The following is a 25,716-nucleotide window of genomic DNA, read 5'->3' as shown; positions in this document are numbered from 1 at the left end:
AGCATAAGGCCAACAAACTAGGTAATTCAACAAGATATGTTAATATGCAACCATAGTAATACATAACATTACTAAAACACAAGCCCAAAATACAGTTTTTGGAACAACATATGTTAATAGTAAACCGTAACCAATATATAATAATAATAAATATGTGAAGATAAGGGGTGGGAAAAGAGAGAAATACAGTCCATTAATACCATCATGGACTATATAGTTGACAACAGTAATGCTAGTTACTCTACAGGTCTGTCCTTTCTTTGCATGTAAATGTGCCCTACAGCTGCTGTAGCACATACATACCTTTCAAGCTATCTGCATGGGACACTATGGGCAAAGCAGTAACACCTGCAGGTACACAACTACAAAGAACACTTGCACATCAAGTGGACCTATATAACTACCAAGAAGTACTGTGGGCTAATGTACTATTAATTTGATATTGACATACAATCATGTTGATGATGCATCTGTGCCACAGGGTTTACACAACAGCAACTACATTCTGTGACAGCATGACACTTGAGAGACATGCATGTATACAGTACAGAGAGTACACAACTATCATTCCGTGCTTGGCAGACATGGGGATTGTACCTAATAGCACTGACTGCAAGGGACATATGCATCACATGCAGTAACTGACTGCAACAACCTTTACAAGACACTCCAGGAATACCTTGATTACACATTTTATTTATTTTATCTTATTATAGTTTGTTATTATTGAACCTGTTTCCTTTATTGTTTGTATAACTAGTACATTTGTGAGAATGATTTTAACAGTGTGTGACATATGAACAAATAATTATTTACACATACTATAAGATAGCTCACACTTTTACCTGTGTCCCTGTGGAGAGAATGATATCTGTTATTGCACATTTTATTTCTTTTAGTTTATTATAGTTTGTTATTATTGAATCTGTTTCCATTATTGTGTGGATAAATAGCAGATTCATGAGAATGATTTCAACAGTCTATGACATCTGAACAAGCAATTATTTACACATACTATGGGCTACCTCACCCATTTACCAGTAGTCCCTGTGGGGAGAATATCTGTCATCATAACATATGTAATTCAGTAATGGGTATTAGTACATGGAACTGGATTCAAACCCTGGTCTGTGTCTTGTAAAATGCACTTTGTACACAGCATTTAACAAACTGAGCTACTGAATCTCTGCTGATACCTGACTGACTGATTTTGTCCTAGACTAACCTGGAAACAAAATATGACCTGCTACAGTGTTACAATACAGTGTAGTGACAGTTGGACACAGCTGCATGAAATGCAATCATGGCAGAGAGACTATACATTACTAAATAAACTGCAGGTGTATACAATATATTGTTACCAAGTTGAAATATCAGCTCTCATTCCACAAGTATTGCACAACAGTTCATTACAGATGCCTTCATGCATTTACTGGTATACTGTCAAGTTTTTATTGACCAACAGTTAATGTAATGCAGGTGTTGCAACACAGCAATAAAGTTTTCATTAAGAAGATGAAACCACTTATCTTTTACTTGTTTTTATCAGCATTTCAATATTAAAGCAATCTTTTTATTGTCAATTGTGGCTCCAGCTGCATTGTGTCCATACTTTTGAACTACTTTGGTTTGGAGTTTGCTCTTTGCAGCTCAGCTTAGCTGACAACTAAATATAGCATGCCATTATGGCTGACATGGACTGATAAAGGAATCACAGACACTTGGCTTATAAATATAAATATATATTATATACACATTTTTTACATATTCTGCATTCATATTATCTACACCTCATCACCCCCCCCCCTTTCCCATTTTTCTACATGGGGTTGTGGGTGTCACGTCATGTGAAATGTCACCACCTCATTTGAATTAGTGCCACTCTCCTAACATATTTAACAATCATGACTGACCGTCCCAGATCTTCTCTCATAGCATCCATCCATTTATTTCCTGAATGTCCTAGTTTACTATTGCCTTCTTCCTGCCTCTCCAAAAACCATCTTCCCCAAATTAAGTTCTGATTTCCTGCACATGTGCCCAAACCATCATAATATATTCTCTTTGACCTTGTCTTCAATTGGAGCTCCTTTGGCCTCTACTTGGTTGTCATCACTTCTTTCTCCATCCCACAGTGTATATCTTATCACCCATCATGGGCACTTCATCTGCATCACATCTAGTTTCCTCAAGCTTTTATGCCTTCAACTCTCATATGTCCTAGTACAGTGAGACTTAGTATGTAAAACTTATATACAATAAGAATGAGATTGCTTTGTCCCTTCATCAGCTACAAATCATATGCAAATAACCTTTCATAAGTTTTATTAATCTATGTTTGAAGCTATCTGGAAGAACTCATGCAGTACTGGAAGTATTCAAAAGGAACTAAAGTTAGAAAACCGAGTTACCTACCTCAACAATTTTAAAAGCACAGTCTACTACTAAAAAGTAGAAAGTGTGGCAAATAAAAATGCTTGCACACCACCGTTGTTCTTTATATTGCATCCAGGAAAAGCAACAAAGTATCTAGTAGCAGTAAATGTGCTTAATACTAGGGCTGGTTTCAAGATGATACATACTGCCTGATACTAGAAGAATACAAACAGATGTCAATCCCTCACAGAGTACTTTCACATTCTAGAAACATCATATAGAATTATTGTTAACAACGGGCCCCGGTATTTAAAAGTTCAGTGCAGAGATATGTGAGTGCAACTCATACATTATGTTAGGTACCTCACTAGGAATTAATATATAAACATGAATCATGGCAGTCCACAGTAACATGCAATTACATTCTCATTTTTTGAATTGTGTACTGGAGCACATAGTACACAGTGCAACACGTAGTACACCTATGAAAACTAGATGTTCATGAACTTTGTAGGGAAGGGAGCTTGGTGTGGCTTGACATCACTACATACCACAGTGATGTAAAGCAGCCTGCAGGTGCATGCCTCAGTAAGCAAAAATGTGCAGCTAGTTTGTAAGGCATACTATACCTTCACAAGCTGCACTGTGGTCTGCTATCATGGCTGCATTTGACTAATAAAGGAATAGGTTCATAGGTATATACTAGGCTAATGACCACCAGGGCCTTTATAAGCTTAGCCATGCAATGCAACCCAATTCAATTGCATCCACTGGTAACATGTGCATCTTAATTTGGGGGGGGTATGTTTGTTAAGAGGGTTATGGTTGTTAGAGAACATCTGTGTGTCCTGTTCAGTCACAGCCTCACCTTAGGCTTTGTCCCTACTGAATGGTGCACTGCTACAGTTATCCCTCTCCATAAATAGGGAGCGACTACAGACCCTGGGAATTATCACTCCATTAGCCTGATGAGTCTGATATGCAAAGCTATAGAAGACATCATCATGGACCTGATTAACAAAGATATATGAGATCTCTAAACTCTAGATCCCACACCATTTGGCTTTGTGAAAGGGAGATCATGCCTGCTCAACCTGGTTGACTTCTTCGAGTCAGTCACTAGGGCTGTGGATGAAGGTAAGGCAGTGCATACAGTCTACCTCAATCTGGCCAAGGCCTTTGATACCATTCCTCCTCGTGAATTATTGATAAACTCACCAAACTAGATATCAACCTCTATATCACTAGGTGGGTTGCAAATTGGCTCACAGATAGAACATACAGTGTGAAAGTAGTGGACTTCAAGTCAGACTGCCAACCAATCACGAGTGGAGTCCCACAGGGATCAGTCCTGGGTCCTCTCCTGTTCGGTATCTACTTCTCAGACGTCCAGGACAACACAAACAGACTCTGACTGTCCAAGTTCACAGATGACTGTGAGCTGGGAGCCATTATTAGCTCCCCAAGTGATGCAGACATCCTACAGAAAGGCCTCACTGAGACCAATGACTGGTGTCAAAATCATGGCCTTAAGCTTAATGCCAAAAAATGCGTCATCATCCCCTTTGGTAAGAACTCAGTTCCCACTAATTACCACATCGATGGGAGCCCACTGAACACTCAAGGCATTATAAGAGATCTGCGGATGCAGGTTGACAGCAACCTCACCTTCAACCACCACACTGCCACTGCGGTCAAAATGTCCTATGTGGCACATCTCATTACCAAGAGTTTTGCATCCAGGAAGAAAGAGGTCATTGTCTCTCCCTACTCTTCCCTCATTAGATCAATCATTGAGTATAATGCCCCATTTGGCATGTACCTCACTAGACACCTGCAACAGCTGGAGAGGCCACAGAAGTATCTCACAAGAGGATCCTAGGCATTAAACACATGTCATACATGAACAGACTCAAAAGACTCCAGCTATTCTCTGTCTCATATCGCCTACTTAGAGGTGATCTCTGCTTGACTTACAAAGCTATGTCTCACCCAGCTCTGTTAGAAATGCCACATCTAAAGAAATCCCAATCCCTCCACACCATATGCTCCAGAGACCTCAACCTCATTACCACTATCAACAGAAAATGCTGGAGGGACAGGTTCCTCACCCAGAGACTGCCCATTCTCTGGAATAGACTTCCCATACATGTCAAGCAGAGCACCTCGCTGACCTGCTTCAAGATAAATCTTGATGAGTGAATGGGTAATAGGAAGTTCACTCCGGGGATCACTCCAGTGGCTGTACTTGATAGAGGCACTGGGAACTAATGTCGGGCAGTATGATGCCATGGCACTTCTATGGGCTAGGCTTATAAAGGGTCCAGGGCAATTCGCCTAGTACAGACCTATGAACCTATGAAGAAGGTATGTTAATTAGAAGAGGTATGTTAGAAGGCTTCTAAAAGGTTAGTGAATATTTACTGTCAGCCTCAGTCAATAAGAGACATGGGGGCTAGCCCAAGGATGAATTTATTATTACCCATCCAATGTTAGGATTTCTCCAAGGGAACTTTCACTGTCAACCTCTGTCTATAAGAGACACAGAAGCCAGCCTAGGGATGAATTTGCAATTTCCCATCCTGTGATCAAGGTTATATTTGAATAGGGTTATGGATGGGGATAGACTCTGCTTTACACGGATGGGAAGCCTATTCCAGAGTATGGGAATCCTTTGAGTTACATATCTGTCTCTCCAGCATGTTCTATTATTGTTGCAATCATAGTTCAAATCCCTGAATCTAGTGTTTCTGGTGTTGCTCATTTTGCAGATGTGCAATGGCTCCACCAGGTCTGGATCCAACATGCTTTATATGCAAAGCACAGAACGCCCCTCAACAACCTGTAGGAGACTGAGTATAGATGCAAGGCTCTAAGGTGATCTGTATAGTATAGTGTGTTAGCACCCTGGATTTTCTTGGTGAGGAACCTCTATGGGCATTCCAGCTATTGCATATGTCCTGTCTGGTACAAGTCGAAGGGGGCATTGTTCTCAATGATGGTTCTCATAAGGACAAGTAGTACACTAACATCCCTGGACCTGGATGTCATACCCTTCCTTATAAGTTGTGCAACATAGAATGATTTTCTTACTACCTTGGCTTCATGTTGGTCAAAGGACAGATTACTGTCTACATATTTTTCCAGATCATTAACTACTGGGTCAACTCTTAGGGGTATCTTATAAATGGAGTAATTTGCCCATGTAGAAGTTTTCTGAAAATGCACTATATTGCATTTCTTTGCATTGAATGTTAATCTGTGGCTTTAGCATCAGTCATTTGTCTGTGTTAGACCGTCTTGCAGGATGTTAGTGTCATGGGGGAATTTATGATAGCTCCCAATTTGCAGTTGTCTGCAAACTTGGTGAGCCAGAGACCTTTGACATTAGCACTGATCTTCAAGAAGTAAATGCTAAACAGGAGTAGGCCCAGCACAGAGCCCTGTGGTACACCACCAGTGACCTACCCTTAGTGGAAGTGATTTCACAAATCCTGACTTCTTGGGACCTATCTATGAGCCAGCTGGCATTCAAGCAAGTTGTGTAGAGATTTAATCCTAGTTCAGTGAATTTGTCCACAATACCAGAGTGGGGTATTGTGTTGAGTGCCTTAGCCAGTTCTAAGTAGGAGGTATGCACTGTTTGGCCTTCATCCATTTCCTCGGGTTGCCTTCTCAAGGAAGTCTACCAGGTTAAGTAGGCATGACCTTCCTTTGACAAAACCACACTGAGATGGGTTCATTGGCTATAGTTTGCCAATGTCTTTGTTGATTATTTCCATAATAATTCATTCCATGGCTTGACATATTATACTAGTCAGACTAATGGGTCTGTACTTTCTGGGGTCAGTTGATGGTTCACCCTGGAGAAGGCAGATAACTGTTGCCATTCTCCATTCACTTGGTACAAAGCCTGTTTTGAGGCAGTAGTTGAAACTAAGTAGTCCTGATAGGTCTATTAGGCGGTAGTCTGGGATATTGCCGGCCCCATTGAGGCTGTGTTTTCAGCCTTAGTGAGTACCACTATGACCTGCTCCCTTCTGATATTTGGGTGGGTTGGGGTTATGTTGGAGGGATTTCACAACAGGTGGCACGGGGGAGTATGAGGGCCATAAGGTTTCAGCTGAATTTGTTGGTCAGCAGATTTGCTATGTCACTCTGCACAGTGAAGCTGGTACTATTTATTACCAGTTAGACACACTGTTCTGTGTTACCTTTGAGGTTTCAGGTATAACAGTAGAAGGCTTTGTGGCTGTTTTTACCTGAGAATCTATCTTTATCTCATAATTGGCCTTAATGGGTTTAATTAATCTTCTTTGTTTCCTGTTTAGTTTTATTAGAGAGCTTTTGTCATTATGAGAGTTGCTCTTTCTGACTTTAACCATGTCATTTTTCCTTTTGTTTTATACCCTATTAAGATAAAGATTCCACCAGAGTGATTTGTTTTGGTGTTTTTTCTGGGCTTACTTCTGGCAGGTACAGCAGCATCTATGCAATCACTTACATGTTTACACAGTGTTACTGTGAAAAATTCTGCACAGGCTGTTGTGAACTCTAGGCTGGGTGAGACACTGAATTCTGAATCACAGCCATTAGGCAAGACAGCAGTCTGGGGTTCACTACCATATTATGCTAATGAGGTGATTTTCTGCTATGCAAGTTCCCAGTGATGGAAGCTTGCCAACAGGGTAATGTAAGTGCAGGAAAAGAGAGTCTGTTGCAACAGGTTTGCCTGCGCTGTGAAATAGGGTGGGGGATTAGGGTTTGAGCACTAGGATGTTAGCTGGTGTTATCTGCTGATGAAAATACTAGCAGAGACACCCTGAACTGGTAAAACAGCCATTTGTATATCACTTGAATCCCATTTTAACACTACTGGGATTAATACATACAAAGTTTGTGAATTCCATACAACCCAGGGATTTAGCCTTAGTGAGCACCGCTATGACCTGCTCCCTTCTGGTATTTGGGTGGGTGGGGGTTATGTTGGTAGGGATTTCACAACATGTGGCAAGGGGGAGTATAAGGGGGTAAAGTTTCAGCTGAATTTGTTGGTCAGCAGATTTGCCACGTCACTCGGCACAGTGAAGCTGGAACTATTTATTATCAGTTAGGCACACTGTTGCGTGTTACCTTTGAGGTTTCAGATATAAATGTAGAAGGTCTTGTGGCTGTCTTTAGCCTGAGAATCTATCTTTACCTCATAATTGGCCTTAATAAATTTAATTAGTATTCTTTGTTTCCTGTTTAGTTTTATTAGAGAGCTTCTGTCATTATGAGAGTTGCTCTTTTTGACTTTAATCATAACATTTTTCCTTTTGTTATATACCATGTTAAGATAAAGATTACACCAGTGTGATTTGTTTTGGGGGAGTTGTTTTGGGCTTACATCTGGTAGGAGCAACCACCTATTCTGCACAGGCTGCTGTGAACTCTGGGTTGGGTAGGACACTGAATTTTGAATCACAGCTATTAGGCAAGACAGCAGTCTGCAGTTTACTACCATATTATGCTAATGAGATGATTTTCTGTTATACAAGTTCCCAATGATGGAAGCTTGCCAACAGGACAGGAGAGTCTGTTGTAGCAGGTTTTCCTGCGCTGTGAGATAGGGTTGGCGGTTAAGATTTGAGCACTAGTATGTTAGTTGGTGTTATCTGCTGATGAAAATGCTAGCAGAGACACCCTGAACTGGTAAAACAGCCATCTGTATGCCACTTGAATCTCATTTTTTACACTACTGGGATTAATACTGTGAAGATATGTGAAGGCTGCCAGATTAGCTAGATATAATTTTGTAGATAATTCTATGTCATTGTAAATATGCATATAATCCATGGGATTATCCTCTTAAATGTAAGAAAACTGTGTTAAATGTTGAATTTCAAAAATGTAACCACAGTGCACCCTGCTGGAAGAAATCTGATAAGTCAAGCATTGTATGAATGTTTGATTTCAAATCTCGGAGACATAATGTCTGGACTGAGGAATTCTTTCTATTGTTTTGAGACCAGAGTAAATTGCTAGATTTTACATATATAATGTCTTTTATTGCTGTAGTTTCCTGGTCAGGTGCAAGATCAAAGAAATGTTAAAACTCCGAGTTTCTGTTAGCCTGGGAACCAGAGAAGAATGATGTAATCTGAAATGAGTCAGCAGTGATGTATTATTTTTAAGGCTTTCTCAGAGAGAGAATCAGAGCATTTTGGATTTTGTCTGAAGAACATCACTCACCAGTACTCTGCATTTGCTCAATATGTAAGTTTATTTAGAACTGCGATTGCTCTTAGATAGGAATTTAGTCAGATTTAGTCTGGCTGATTTCTATATTTATGTCAGACTATTCTACAGTATTATTTTAAGCATTTTCCTGTGATTTCTGAACTCTTGACTAACACTGTCTTGAATTGAGAAGATTTCTCTTGTGTTTTTATTATTTATTATTAAATATTTTTAAACCATTCAACCGTGGCTGTTTTGTGTAGAGATAATTTAAGCTCTAGAGAACATTGCATGTATATAATGATACTGTACAAAGCCACTCCAAATAAGCCTTGCTGTTCATCACACGTACTAATTGGATAATAATACTGCACAGGAATAATTGTGCACCCTTTGGTAAGGTCCTTTGTAGTAGCTGATAAGAGTAGTTGGAGGCAGTAATTACTATCTTATAGCCTGGCAGGAGCGGGCATAGCTGGAGAACCTGTGTCAGCCTTCCCCGGGAGTGTCTGTGTGTTTGTATATAAACTAAATGACAAAGTGTACGTATGTCAGCTACTTGGGCAGGGACATGAAGCACTGGTTGGACAGAAAGGGCACTGGAGGTTTTGGTTGACTACTCGGTTAAGATCTGTACACTATAGCTGTGCCAGTGGGGAATCTTATTGGGGATCTGGAGAGAAAGAGAGAAACCATCCCCAGATTGACTGTGATCTCTGTGTGCTCTTAAGGGAAATTGTACTTTACTGTGTGTGTATTTGTTATCCTTACCAATGAGGACGCCCTCACTAGTGTTAGTGGTGAGGATTGAGGCTCCTTAATTACTGGACCAATGCACGAGCATCACATATTAATTGGATGGCAGTGGTGGGATATCCACACCACATTTTAATTGGTTGGCATTTGGCCTGTAGTGACGTGGATAGTGAATTCCTGTAGCTTGTGCACAGTGATCACTGAAGGTGTTTTTGTACTCAGCCACACAGTGAATATTCAGAGTTCCAATCACAATTGTTATATTTCTTTTGTTAGCTTAGTTAGTCAGGGAGAGCAGGCAAGGATGTCAGTAGAGGAGTATGGTAAGCTGACAAGGAGCCAGTTGGCTGAGATGTGCCTGGCTAAGGGGCTGGTGCATGGAAACCTGACTAAGGTAGACATGATTGCAGCTTTGTTCACAGCTGCATCAGAAAACCGCAATCAGTAGGGCAATCAGACTGGCCGTGGAGAGGTACAACACTCAGAGAATGGGCAGCTCAACCTTTCTGCAGAGGATTTAAACATCCATCTGGAGCTAAAAATACTTGAGTTGGAGGCCAGGCATTTAGAAACAGAAGCAGCAGAGTGACTGAGATGTCTACAGGCTGAGAAGAATGAGAAACCACTATGCCTGGAAGCTGAGGAAAAGAAGAGGCAGAGGCAGCATAAAAAGGAGCTGCTGACTCTTCTCCAGAGTCATTGAGGTAATGGGGAAGAGAGTAACTGGACCTCAGAAGCACAAAAGGTCAGTAAATTTATTCCGCAGTTTTACAGAGGGGGATAATTTTGATAATTTCATTCATATGTTTGGAAGGGTATGTAAACGTATGATGATTGCCAAAGGCTCTGGGTACAGTTCCTGACCCCCTTAATCCATGGTAAAGCTGCAACTGTGTTGTCTAAACTTTCTGATTGCAATGTTTTATTATACTGCTGTTAAAAATTGTTTGTTAGAATTTTTTAAGCTAACACCTGAAGCTTATAGGAAAATGTTTTGTGAGCATAGACACAAGGCAGATGAAAGTGTGTGTGAATATGTTGCTGAACTGTGCACTTATTTTCATAGGTGGGTGAGTGGATGTCAGGTCACAACTTTTGAAAGGCTGGCAGATCTTTTGGTGAGGGACCAAGCCCTTAGCACTTTGCCTGAGGACATGAAGATCTGGTTAGCTGATAGATAATGTGCTACTTCAGATGAATTGGGGAGGAAGGGAGACCTATAACTAGCAAGCAGGGCATCCCTTCACAGGAAAGGAACCCCCAGTACTGCTCATGGGTCTAAAGGAACCCATGGTGGGCAGCCCAGACTGCCCCAACAGAATTTTCAGTAGCAGAGGAAGCCACTAGTCCAGGTACACATCCAGGACCTAGGGTTAAATGTTTTGAATGCAACCAGTGGGGCCATGTGGCATATAGATGTCCACAGAGGCAAAGTGGGGAATAAAAGGTGAGAGAGCCAGTAAGTGGGAAAGACAAAATGCCAACAGTAGGTTGCCTTGAGACAACCAGGGTACCAAACTACCGCAAGAGGTTATATCCTATCATAGTGGATTGCAAAGAGGCCATTGCTAAAAGAGACACAACCTCTGACATAACCATTGGGAAGCCTGCAATGGTTACAGAGGAGCAGTTTACTCCAGTCAGAGCTTTAGGAGGGGTCCCATTCCAAATACTTTGGGCTAGGGTTCACCTTGACTGGGAGGGTGAAAAAGGAAGCCAGCAAGTAGGTGTGTTTGAGGATAACCCTGCAGATGTCCTGATAGGGAATGATTTTGATAAGGCAGTAGCATGTGTTTGTGCAGTTACACTCAGTCAAGCTTGGAGACAAGCATGTGAGTCTGGTAGCCTGGGGGAGACCCAGACAGACTGCATACTTGCAGCCAGGACTGGTTAGGTGATTACTCCAGGGAGGGAGCTACCCTGTAGCAGTGAAACTGAAGGTGACCCACAGCTGCTTGTGGGTGCTAATGTTCCCCTGGACAGAATGACTGCAAAGGTAGGGGTGAGTAATAGTACCCAGGCTGGCAGTGGGGCACCGCTGTCAGGTGATGCCATACATCCTGAGGAAGGGGAGCTGTGAAAGGTTACAAAAAAGAGTTAAGACAGGCTCAGCTCTCAGACCCTACATTACAAAGCCTGAGGCAGGTAGCTAGGGAGGCACCTGATTCTCAAGGGAAGGGGGAATCTGTATACTGGGACAAAGGGTTACTGTATAGAGAGTGGACCCTGAGGGAGGGCTAGAAGGTGAGAGAATACAGCAGTTGGTAGTGCCCAGAGCCTACCATCTTTCACTTCTAGCCATAGCCCATGATATTCCCTTTGCAGGTCATATGGGCATAAAACGTACAAAGAGATGTATTATGCAGAACTTCTATTGGCCTGGAATTTCCAGAGATGTAACAGGGTACTGCAGAACCTGTGAGCAGTGCCAAAAGGTAGGCAAGGCAGGAGACAAGGGAAAAGCTCCTTTAATGCCCTTGCCTGTGATTGAGGAGCCATTTCAGAGGTTAGCTATGGATATTGTGGGGGCCTCTGGATACCCTAAGGGAAAAAGTATATCTTAGTGGTAGAGGCAGTGGCTTTGTCCTTCATTGAGGCAGAAAAGGTGGTAAATGCTTTGTTAGAGATTTTCAGCAGGGTAGGTTTCCCAAAATAAATACTGACCAACAGAGTTGCCAATTTCATGTCAGACATGCTGGCTTGTCTGTGGAAGAACTGTGGGGTGAATCACCTGAAGACCACCCCTTACTATCCCCAGACTAATGGTCTTGTTGAGAGGTTAAACTCTACAATCAAGTCCATGCTATGGGCACTTGCAGACCAGTTTAAAAGGGAGTGGGGATAAATAACTGCCCCATCTGTTAGCTTACAGAGAGGTTCCTCAGGAATCCACAGGTTTTTCACCCTTTGAGTTACTGTATGGGCATAGGGTGAGGGGACCTCTAGATTTAATTTGAGATGAGTGGAAAGGTGAGTGTGAATCTCACAAGGAGTCTGTTGTGGCATATGTCCTAAACATTGGGACAAGGCTCAGGGTACTCATGGGCTTGGCCCAGGAGAACCTGGCAGAAGCCCAACAGCAGAAAAAGGTATGATATGACAGGAATGCTCGAGCTAGAGAGTATGCTGTAGGGCAGCAGGTAATGGTTCCCATTCCTGTCAGACACAACAAGCTGCAAGCAGCCTGGGAGGGACCCTACAAGGTGGTAAGAAAGATAAGTGATGTTAACTGCATGGTGGAACTGCTAGGCAGGATCACAAATTGTACCATGTTAACATGATGAAACTTTACCATGATAGGGAGGCCCTTGTGTTGAGTATATGCAGTGGACTGCAGAAGCAGTCCGAGGCAGATCTGGTGACTGATCTCCATGGTGAGGCTCAAACTGACACCTCAGTGGAAGGGGTAGCAATGTCCCAGCAGCTATCTCCTACCCAGGTTTGAGAAATCCAAGCAGTGTTACAGGAGTTTGGGGACATGTTCACTGGGAAACCCGGGTGCACCCACCTCGTGCAGCACCAGGTGGATATGGGACCCCAAAAGCCTATTAGGCAGGACCCTTATAGGGTGCCTGAGAGAGTCAAGCAGACTCTGAGAGAGGAGATACAGGAGATGTTTGAACTAAGGTTAATTTGAGACTCCAACAGTCCCTGGGCCTCCCCAGTGGTGCTGATGCCAAAGACGGATGGCAACACCAAGTTCTGTTTTGGCTACAGGACATTAAATAGTTACACAGAGTCAGATGCTTACCCCATGCCTAGGACAGATGAGGCTCTAGAGCAGCTGGGTGGGGCTAAGTATCTTACCACCACTGATCTTACCAAGGGTTACTGGCAAGTGCCCTTGACTCCCGGTGCTAGAGAGAGGTCAGCCTTTGTGGCTCCTTTTGGCTTGTATGAGTTCACAAAGATGTCCTTTGAGATGAAAAATGCCCCAGCAACTTTCCAGAGGCTCGTAGATCATATCCTAGCAGGAGCAGGAGGGTTTTTCATTGCTTACCTTGATGAAATTGCCATCTACAGCCATTCCTGGCCAGGACACTTTCAACATGTCAGGGAGGTGCTGGGCAGACTACAGAGGACAAGGCTGACCATTAAACCAACCAAATGTCAGGTGGGTATGGCAGACATCTCCTACCTGGGACATAGAGTGGGGATTGATAAGATCAGGCCAGAACCTGCCAAAGTGGAAGCCACATAGGCATGGCCTGCACCTGTTACCAAAAAGCAGGTGATGGCATTCTTAGGGACAGCAGGGTACTACAGAAAGTTTGTCCTCAGTTATAGTAACATAGCTGCTCCTCTCACAGACCTGACAAGGAAAAACAGGCCAGATAAGGTAGTGTGGACCCCAGCATTTGAGCTGGCATTGCAGAAGCTTAAACAAGCTTTGGGAGAACACCCTGTATTAGCCAGTCCAGATTAAAGCAAATAATTTGTTGTGCAGGTGGATGCTTCAAACCATGGGGAGGGGGCTATACTTAGCCAGATTTCTTCAGTCTCAGGCTTCAACCCAGGGAGGAATGCTATGCAGCTGTAGAAAAGGAATGTCTAGCCATAGTGTAGGCACTGCAGAAACTTCAGCCTTATCTGTATGGAAGAAAATTCACTGTAGTTACAGATCACAATCCCCTAACATGGTTACACCGAGCCAAGCAGTAAAATGCTCAGTTGCTAATATGGAGCATAGGGATGCAAGCATATATGTCAGTGCAGCACCACAGTGGTATTAGCAATGCAAATGCAGATGGTCTTTTAAGACAGGGGAATGGGTTAAGGTATACTCAGATAGACCTAACCCTCTCAAGCAATGTTTCTCAAGGGTCACTTAAAAAATTAGCTTGAGTTCTCCAGGGGGGGGATATGTGAAGATATGTGAAGGTTGCCAGCCTAGCTAGATAGAATTTTGTAGATAATTCTATGTCATTGTAAATATGAATATAATGCACATGATTGTCCTCTTAAATGTAATAAAACTGTGGTAAACGTTGAATTTCAAAAATGTAACCACAGTGCACTCTGTTGGAAGAAAGCTGATAAGTCACGCATTGTGGGACTGTTTGATTTCAAAGCTCGGAGACATAATGTCTGGACTGATGAATTCCTTTTATTGTTTTGAGACCAGAGTTAATTGCTAGATTTTACATATATAATGTCTTTTATTGCTGTAGTTTCCTGGTCAAGTGCAAGATCAAAGAAATGTTAAAACTCCGAGTTTCTGTTAGCCTGGGAACCAGAGAAGAATGATGTAATCTAAAATGAGTCAGCAGTGATGTATTATTTTAAGACTTTCTCAGAGAGAGTGAGAGAATCAGAGCATTTTGGATTTTATCTGAAGAACATCACAAACCAGTACTATGTCTTTGCTCTGTATGTACATTTATTTGGAACTGTGATTGCGCTTAGTTAAATAAGAATTTAGTCAGATTTAGTCTAGCTGTTTTCTATATTTATATCAGACTATTCAACAATATTATTTTAAGCATTTTACTGTGATTTCTGAACTCTTGAGAAGCACTGTGTTGAATTGAGAAGATTTCTCTTGTGTTTTTATTATTTATTTTTAAACCTTTCAACATGGATGTTTTGTGTAGAGATAATTTAAGCTCTAGAGTACATTGCATGTATATAATGATATTGTACAAAGCCACTCCAAATATGCCTTGCTGTTCATCACACTTACTAATTGGGTAACAATATTGCACAGTAATAATTGGACACCATTTTATATGGGCCTTTTTAGTAGCTGATAATCATAGTCTGTGGCAGTGATTACTACCTTATAACCTGGCAGGAGGGGATATAGCTGGAGAACCTGTGCCAGCCTTCCCCAGGTGTGTCTGTGTGTTTGTATGGGCCAGTGCACGGGCATCACATGTACATGCCAAATATGTGAATTCCATACAATCCAAGGATTAGCTACTTTACAGAGTTTACAAAGTTAAACAAATACTTGGGATATTCCTACTGGTATAAATTGGAGCAAGACTGCATGCTGGCTCTTGCCTAGTTTATTTATGCAAGCATGCATGTATATATGCAGGTAACCATTTGAAATGTCTGGACCCATCAGAGTGAGTCCTGAAATACAGAGACTAAATATCCCAAAGAACAGTCTTACATATATTAAGTCTGAGATGATATTACTTGGAATATTCCCTTTTCTCCAAGGTAGGGTGTTCTCAGAGTTGGTATGTATAAGTTCTGGTGGTATGGGGGTTGCTCCTATGCAAAAAAGAAGTTTCCGAGATTAGTAGTTCTCCGGTGTTTTCTATCTTTTTTTTTTTACCTTGTTAGCACTCAGCATTTCAAGTGCCAACAACTCAGTAGGGAGCCATATATGCATGTATGTATGCATTTATTTATTTGGTTTGTTAACCAGGTAGGTGGCATAGGTGCTGGAAGCTGTTGAAGACTGGGGAGGGGGGTGAGAGGGGCACTTAGTGATCTAAAAAGGGGAATTTTTTATAACTATTTAGTACCACAACATAGGTGCACTTGGAGGGCATTTTAAGCTTAGCCAATTCCCTTTTGGTCTTGAATTAACATTTTATGATTGATCTTACCTATCCCATGGCTGATAATTGTATATTAGCCCTAGTGAAAATAACTGTGATCATACCATAGATAATTTGAGGGGACCCATGTCAGGGATGCAGCATTTAAGAACTGCCTCTATCCATTAGTGGCATGAGGGGCAATCCTGGAGTACATTTTCTATTTCCCATCCTTAGATCCAAGTTGCATTTGAATATGGACGGATGAGCCCTAGTGAAAATAACTGTGATCATACCATAGATAATTTGAGGGGACCCATGTCAGGGATGCAGCATTTAAGAACTGCCTCTATCCATTAGTGGCATGAGGGGCAATCCTGGAGTACATTTTCTATTTCCCATCCTTAGATCCAAGTTGCATTTGAATATGGACGGATGAGCTTTGTTTTATTTTTATGGATAGCCTGTCCTGGAACAGTGGTAGCCTCTGTGATATATATCCATCCCTCCACAACATTCAGTTTAGAATCCTGGACTGAGTATTTCTGATGCCATTTGACTTGTTGATGTTCAGTAGGTCCATTTGTATTATGTTGGAGGATGCCTTTTATGCCAGACATGTCACCTCTAAGCACTCTGTAGGATACTGACTATAGTAATAAATCTTTGAGGTGGTCCATGCAAGACCTATTTTTTAGGACCTGTATCTTTTTAGTAAGGTATCTCTGAAGGTATTCCAATTGTTGCATGGGGCTGGACAGATACATGCAAAAGTGGGCATTATACAAAATGATTACAAAGCTCTCATTAGGTCAAAGGGGGATAACAACATCTCTAGATCTGGTCAATAAATTTGTTTATAAGCTGTGCAATATAGAAAGGCTTTCTTATGACTCTGGGCACATGTTGGTCAAAAGTTAGGTCACTGTACAGACAGGTTCCTAAATGCCAAACAACTGGGTCAGTCCTCAGAGGGCATTGTCATGATTTTAACACCAGTTATTATTTGGGACAAGCCTTCCTGCATGATGGTTAAGTCATTTAGGGATTCAATAACTTCTCCTAGCTTGCAGTCATCTCCAACTTAGCTGGCCAAAGCCCTTTGGTATTTCCTTTTACTTTTGAGATGGATATGCCAAACAGAAAGTCTAAGCATCAAACCCTAGGGGACTCCATTGGTTATTGGTCTCTTCCCATGTTTTGATTTCCTGCATCCTGTGAGCAAGTTGGCAATCCAGCTAGTGATGCAAGTGTTTGCTCCTACATTATTCATCTTTTGTACTACACCTGAGTAGGGGATAGTGTCAAAAGGCTTGGCCAGATCAAGGTAATCTGGTGTGGACTGTTTTACCTTCATCCATTGCTTTGGTAACAAGAGTAAAGCTTAAAATTTGCCCATGATTTTGAGCCTTTCACACTTTCCTCTGGGCTGTTTTCAAACACATTTTTAGGGCCATGCATTCTTTGATTCACCTTCCTGATTGTATTAAATTATATTCCTTGCATAAAACAGCACCAGTTGTTAGAATGTGTTTTAAATTTGTAGTTTTGAATAGTCTTCTAGTAAGCAATGAAACAAAATGTATAAAACAATAATGACAAAACTACCCATTTCAGAAAATTTCAACCATAAAAGGCCACTCAAATGTCTGTCATTACAATCCACCACCAATATCAGTAAATATGCAAAATATCTGCAGAAGTCAGTCATCTAAATAATTCCACATTAAAGGGATCTCTCACACTTCTTTACTGCCTGGATAAAATGGGCTCAAAGAGATTATAAATGTATGGTGTTTTTATAAGATTCCTATCTCTATATCCAAAGCACAACTAGCAATATAAATGTACAATTAATCAATTGAAATTAGTTTTTCCTAAAAAGGTAGATGCAAACTAGTTAAGAGAATTAACCTTCAGAAAATTTATTATCACTTTTTACTTTGTTCAAACCCAGCATGATGTTCTGTTGGCTAAAGGTCAACAGAATGCAATGCAAGTTCAATAAAGCTAACACTGCATTCAGTTCAAATAAACATCCATACATCACAACACACACACACACACACACACACACACACACACACACACTCACACACACACACAAACTAAAATACGAGCCAGGCAGCAGTTTCACAGAATAAATACAAGCCGGCAGCAGTTTCACAGCATAAATATGAGCCAGGCAGCAGTTTCACAGCATAAATATGAGCTAGGCAGCAGTTTCACAGCATAAATACGAATGAGCCAGGCAGCAGTTTCACAATAAATAAATGGAGGAGCAGTGCTCACCATACGAACGAGCCATGCAGCAATTTCACAATAAATAAATGAAGCAGTGCTTAACCATACAGATGAACCAGGCAGCAGTTTCACAATAAATAAATGGAGCAGTGCTTACCATGCAGACAGGCCAGGCAGCAGTTGCACAATAAATAAATGTGGCAGCAATGATGCGATTGGGAACCCGAGCACATCTGAGTTTAAAATTTATGTGTGCGATGCACGCATGGGTCCTAAATCAGATCTTGCAGCTGTAAAAGTGAGGGGGCACCTCCTCCCCCTCATTCTATGGTTCCGGCGCCTATGGTAGGGGAACATACTTAAGACCATTCCATGCAGCAGCCTCTGACAAAGGCACATTAACAGCAATATACCAATAAAAATACAGTTAAGAAATGCAAAATAAGTAGATTACACAAGCAAAAAATGCAAAATAAAGTAGACATGAATCAGTAGTACACTAAGGATGTGCAACAAATAAGAGCAGACAATGCAGCTTATAAGCATGTATAAAAAATTTGACTTTTTTATGAAATTTTACGAAAAGAAGAAAAATTGCAGTTATATTTTAGGAAAAATCAGAAAAGTATTTATAGACCAAAGGTGAAAATGTAAGGGAATTTAACATCACCTTTCAACGTATTCATATTTACTTAGAGTATTGACATATTTTTGTCCATCCAAGGAGGACAGGTTGCATGTTGCAGCTATAGTAAATCTATAACAGACAACACACTACGTGAATGGGAGTAGATTGACAGGTCTCTCTTCTTTATCACATAAATGCTGCACACATACCTATGGACAGATTAGAACTGCCAGTCCACCTACTATATTTGGTATGGGGAATAATACAGAATGTTCAGAATAAATTGCACACAAACACAAGTAAGACATATGGACTACACCAAAGACACACTGTACTGACCCTAACATATTTACATATATGCAAATAAATCAAGTCCCAGACAGTGCAACAGAATTGAAAGAATAAATATGAGTAGAGATAGTATGGATATTAAGAGAGCTAGTCATATCAGGAAAGTAACAACAGTTATATGCATGTGTTAAATGGCTAATAATCTTGTCCAGAGCAATGGATAATGACTTTGCTCTCTAATGCTTTGAGGTAAATAATACTAGCTGGCAGATATTGTTTTTCTAAATGCCATTTTTCCCATGGATTGCCCAAACTGAGTGATTTATCATTGTTTCTAAAATCATATGGGGAGGTTTTGAAATGTAACTTAATTGCTCATGAATTGCAATAGTTGTTATATATAAACCTGAATGTGAATGTTGATATGAACTAGTAGGGTGTCGCTAGCAGTAGCTAGTAATCATCTGACCTTATCAAATGTGAATAATTTATGTTCAGACACGGGGAAAGGTTAATATAGCAACAAGGTTTGTTGATGGTAATCTGAGTAGGTAATAACAGCAGAGGTTAAAGTAATAAATGACAACATATCAGTATCTGGTATGATCCCACTAATTGCCATGACATGCCTAGATGCTGGAATTAGATAGTTTGATATGCTGTAATGGGCTTTAAGTTTATTGCTAATTTTTTTCTGTCATGAAGTCAGTATGAAATGTAAATGAGAGAGTGGGATCCAGTAGAACCCTGAGGTACTTATAAGTTTTCAGAATTATAGCTTTTTTTTATTCTTTAATGCTCAAGCCCTTTTCCACAATGCATGGGTTTTATAAATGTAGCCCACACACACAAGACTAATTAAACAGAGGAGCCAATAAAATGTGACTAACTCAGTTTTGAATAAGTGTTTGTCTTTTGTTGGCCAGCAATTTAAGTTTAGGAACTGGCATGGAAATAGGCAGTTTGCTTGTCTGGAAAACGACATGAGGTGAGCACTTAATGTGACTGAATATCTGTCTTTTTAAAGAGGTACGTGTCTTCCCCACCTTTGCTGGATGCTTCAGTATAGTACTATACTGATTGTCTGGCCTTTTTGTAGTACACATCAGCATTTAAACAGCAGTGGTGTCCAGTTTTAAATAATTCACTGACCATGATCACGTAGTTTGACTTCTAAAGCCAGATATCTAGCAAAAATCAATAAGAACCAGTGGTCCAAAGGAGGCAGTGTCTCCTAATCATCAGACATAGGACTGTAGTGACAAAGCATGCAAAGTATATGTACAACATAATATAAATATAGAAGTATCTGTTTTACAAGCTCTTATCTGCTAGTGTTAGCTACAGGAGTGTGCTTAACCATGCAAGACATAAATGTAATGATTTCATAACAGAGAGAAATGCACACTCCGTCACTTATTATTTAATTATAAAATAGTATAAGAAATAGGCATACAGAGACACCTTTGGTTTACAAATGTGGTTTTGCTTTGCAGATTATAGAGTCATAACTGGAAAATCCAGAGCGCATATTTTATTTACATTGCTCACTTGGCGACAACTATGTAAGAAATCAATGATTCCTAATACAAAGTATTTAAACTTTTAGACACAAAAGATGAATACAAGATTGAAGCTTCTGCAAAGCAAATATACTTAATGAGTTTCTGTAAAGACTGCAGTCTTTATTACCATAGTATTCAACAGATCAATAAAACATTTCTACATTCAAAACATTTATTTTACACATTTATGACTATACCCAAGTGCAAATCAATATAACAGTTCTACTTTCAATACATTTATTTTCTAAGGTTTATGACCGTGCTCTGCTTAACATCAATATAACATTTCTACTCTCTAAATATGTATTTTCTAAGCTCAGTGACACTTAAGATACATGCATTTTAAGAATTACTATGCTTTTAGAGAACAATGAAAATCCATTGCATATCAGGATTGTGAGCTGCATTTCAGTATGAACATGTATTAAATCCCTTTGACGTGTTGAATCTATTGTATGTAGCACTTACTTTCATTTATTAACTTATGCTATGAGACTAAAGATGGGTTTCAGCTTTGCCTGGTAATGAGATGTTTGCACAGTATACCAGGTCACACTGTAGAAGAATGTAGTGAGGTAAACAAACTCTGAGGATATAAAGCAAGGACCACTACAGCATAAAATCCATGCACATAACAGCAATGAATGCTGGGAATGAATCATATTTGAATCTTATGATTAGCATGTAACCTGCCGGTGTTATCTATACAAAATAGGCAGCATAAAATCTGTGCCATTATAGGTTGTTAGGTAGTTACTAGGAATGCAGTCCAGGAGATGGTTAAGGAGCCTAGTCCATATTCCCTATTGGCATAAAGCACTATCTGGTGAATTAACGTGCTCAAGGCCCCAGAGTAGGCAAAAGAAAGTAGAGAGAATCAAAACCTGCAGACAGCAAATCACTAACAATTCAGAGATTTAGTCCCCTGTGCTAATTGCCAGACTATACGACCCGAATAGGACTTGAACCCGCAACCCTCTCCACTTATACTGTGCAAAGCACTTCATTTACAGGCTTAGCTACCAAAGCAGTAAAAAATACTAAGAAAAGGCAATAATAAATGTACTGATAAAACACATAAAAGTGAATATTATATAGCTTTATCAGCACACTGTACTTTTTTACCATAATTTTGCCACTACAGTCAGTCCTCTCTCTGTTGATTATGAGTTACTGCCCCATTTCTGATCACTGGCTTTTATTCATTTTTACAACATGCCTAGTTTAAGGAATTCACAATTTCCAAGTTGGCAGGGTCTCCACAATAAGAATGAAAGATTCCTGATAATGCACAAGTAAACATGTCATTCAAGAATAATTGGCAAACCATGCAGGTCTCACATGCTGCATTTTGTAGTGGACATTTAGACAAGGCGCGTGCATTCTAAGGGTGAGGGCATGCATATATCAATGTACAAAAACAGATCTGCACAGAGATATCTGGAGGTCACCATTGGCTGAAACCTGTGTAGCACAGGGATTTACAGATGTGGTGAGTAAAGATAATTTATCAAGAACAACTATGAATGTGACATGAGGTATATAAAGCATAACTGCCCCGTTACAAACATTATTCCATTTTTCCTATATATATGCAGTTAGAGAATGAGACAGAGACATATCTGCATAATTAAAGTAAGTTTAACTATAAACACCAACAAAATTAAGGACATCTACTATGAACATATTTTTTTTACAAACCACAACAAAGATAAGTCTGTGAGGATTGGTTACAGAAATGTTTTTTTCTTTTCAGAGTACATAACAGACTGTCTTTGTGCCTGTGCTGACAGATTCCCATCATGTACACAGAGTTATAGTGATTATTTTATGTTTGCTTAACTTGGATGCTTGAAGCAGCTTTTGCCAGCATTTGTTAGCTCAGTTCATATTCTACCAGTGTCTTTTTCTTGATGGTTATTTACTTTTTCCACTGAGATCACAGTGTCTCAGATAAAAGGTAAGTGATGTTTTTATTGTTTTTTAATTATTGCTCCTTCTTTGAGTTGCTTTGACGTTGGATTGAAAATAATAAAATGTTAGTGCTGTTAAGGGTAGCAAGGAGGTATGTCCCCAAAAGACATTTGTTTGACTTTAGGTTATGATGTATTTGCAGAAATCTGTTTTTAGCTGGACTTCCTATGGATTAGAGTTCTTTATGTAATAAAGGAAATAGTTTTGTTTAGTTGTGTGAGAGGAAAAGTATTTTAGATGATTGGGAATCAAGATGACAAAGTGATACTGTGCTGTATATGCTCCTTATTTTTTTCACTTGTTGCTACAATGAATATTTCACTGTAGTGGCTCGTGGGGTGGTTATAGAAGATGACTGTGGCACCATAATTCTTGCATGTCTCCTGGTTTTTGGAGGCAAAGCTGATCCGAAATAAAAAGATGCCATGAGAATAGGCCAAAGAATGTTTACTACATAGCCTACCAATAATACCAGATATGTACAGCAATGATAAGAACGCAACTTATCATGGCCTCCAACTTAAATGGTACCCTGTCCTCTACCCACACTTATGCAGCCATAAAACATATACCTTTAAGAAAATTCATGCATATACAGACAATGCATTCTAAACATATAACTATAACTGTCTACCTACTCATATTTAACAAGTCTTATGAGTATCACTGCAATCACAGGAAAATGTTGAAGTAGATGCCGAACACACATGACTGCATATCAGACCATGCTGCTAGGAAGCAAAACCTCAAGGCTATATAGGCTAAGTGAGCAGGTTAACAGAAGTTATTGAGTAACTGGCATCATTTTGACCACACAAAAAAGATGTTAACAGACATTCATTATGGGTAGCACCTCATTGATTACTGTTGTCGGTGATATTCTTTTACAGATAATTTTACTTCTTATGATATTAGTGTGCATTTCAGTGTCCAGGGCTCTGGGCATGTGTTTCACATGCACACTAATCGACTGTCTAATTATGCTGCCCATATGCTGATGTCGGTTTTGAAATTTGCTGTATTTACTTTGAAGCAGCACTTCATTCTTCACATTTTGGGACTTTCCGTTACAGTTCTCACACTTCCTAAGCTAATAAATTAGCATATTACACATTTAATGATCTTAGTTAGGTATTGAGTTAGTTCATGATTTTTTTGAATCCTACTGAGTCAGGGCTCTTCAAAAAAACGGAGTGCTAATTCTGAGCACACACACATTCTGATATATCTGTACAAACTGATAAAATATCTGAATATATTTATTGCAAATTACAATTATAGTTGTCTAAAATGTGATACATATGAACTAATACAAAATGCTCTGGTACTCAGAAGCAGTTTTTGTGTCATGGTAGGTGAATTTGTGCGATGAGCACTCACTCAAAAGGCAGGGGTAATTCAGAGGCACACTCTGAATGCAAGTGCAGAAACCCAAGAAATTCTGCTTCCTGCATAATATGTAAATGGCAGAACAGCGACATTGTAATAAGCAGCAGAACTAAAATAAGGGCAATCAAAGATGCAAATTAGAGTAAACAATAAGGCAGAGTGATTCAAAAATTTATATATTATGTGCTGAGAGTTGCTAACTCCAGAGTTGTTAACCACAACTAAAATATGACATTATGGGAGACAAATCATGAAAGCGTGTATGAGGAAGCTGCCACACTAGTAAATCTGTATATGCAACAGGCTGTTCTCACTGTTGGCAATCATCATGTTGCAAGTCATCATCTTTGGTGGTCCCATGTCATCCATCTATGTTTAATAAATAATGCAGTTTTTGACGCAATGTAATTGTGAACCATTACCCTATAGACAGAAGCACCATGCAGGAACTGGTTGAGATGTGTAGCTCTAATATGTAGGCCCCGGGGATGCATTGAGTATCTATCCTTGCAGACGCCAAGGGGTGTGTAACTTTTAGAATATGAGCTGGAGGAACATCTCAATAACCAAAAGAGAACAAGGTGGGTATATCCTAGGCATCTGCCTCAAGGATACTCCCCCAGTTCTTTGATGCCATGCTACAGTATTTGGGAGAACACATGTGGTTTCTATACAACACAAAGGGACAGCCAGCAGCATTCAAGCTTTTTATGATATAGTCCAGGCCTCACATCATCACTATACACAAGCAGTTACAGGGCAGATGCATTCAGGAGAAGACATTCCAGAATAAGCAGTGGAGGAGGTGCCAGCTAGTTTGCAGGGGATGTGTATGCCAGATAGAGGTGGACACAGTATGCCATACCATGGCTAAGAAGCAGCTTTTGGCTCATATGGGCCTGAACAAAATAACAGTAAAAACAATGCATGCAGACCTTCACTGAGCTTATGTTATACCATGCACAGACTGACCACACTGAACATCAGAAACAGGCTACCCAAGTAACAAGGTACATAGGGCAAAACACCATTTTTATCAACCACTGTGTCAAGTGCCATCCTGAAGGTGACTGTGTGTGCAGTGGTGTGTTTAAGCAATATGATGTCTGAACAGGCATGCGTTGGTGGGCTGTGGAATAGGGGTAAACTGCCAATGAAGGGGAGTTGTATCCATTGTTCTGTAAGTGTGCGGAAGTGAGCAGTGCAGAGGTTTGACAGAGTGTCTGTTTGGACATTGCGCTAGCAGATGCTGAAGTATTGTGGTGGGATCAGGTGAACAGGCCCAGGGCACCTACTAGTGATATATGTGCAGACCATTTACATCCCTGTCTATGGGAGTACCCTATGCAAGGAGGGTCACAGGTACAATCCGCATCATACTTAAAGGATGGAGTACGCCATGATCATGAAGAAGTGGCCCGTGCTGCTCTTATGTCTCCTGTTTCTCTTTACTCTGGTGTCAGGTGGGTTGCCCAACCTTTTGCAGTATTTTATCATATTGGTGGCCTGACACCGCATTGATCATACATTCTTTTCTGGCTACTGATACTATTGATAACATTAATGATGCCCTGACAGTCACAGTTGTGAAACAGAAGGTCAGATTTCTCAAGGTTAATCAATCTCCAAAACTGCTGTAAGGCATCTTTCTCTGCAGAGGAGAACTTGCTTTCCTCACGTTTACACATTGTGATATACTTGTCTAAAATGGAAGCAAAAGAAATATGTGAGAACTTTTAAAGTCCTGCCTCACATGTTCTTTTAAACATTTAAA

The sequence above is a fragment of the Protopterus annectens genome, chromosome 2.part1 (genome assembly GCF_019279795.1).
Source record: "Protopterus annectens isolate FY-2018-M chromosome 2.part1, PAN1.0, whole genome shotgun sequence".
Taxonomy (NCBI): Eukaryota; Metazoa; Chordata; order Ceratodontiformes; family Protopteridae; genus Protopterus; species Protopterus annectens.
The sequence above is the reverse complement of the archived record's forward strand: the minus strand, read 5'-3'. Positions refer to the sequence as shown.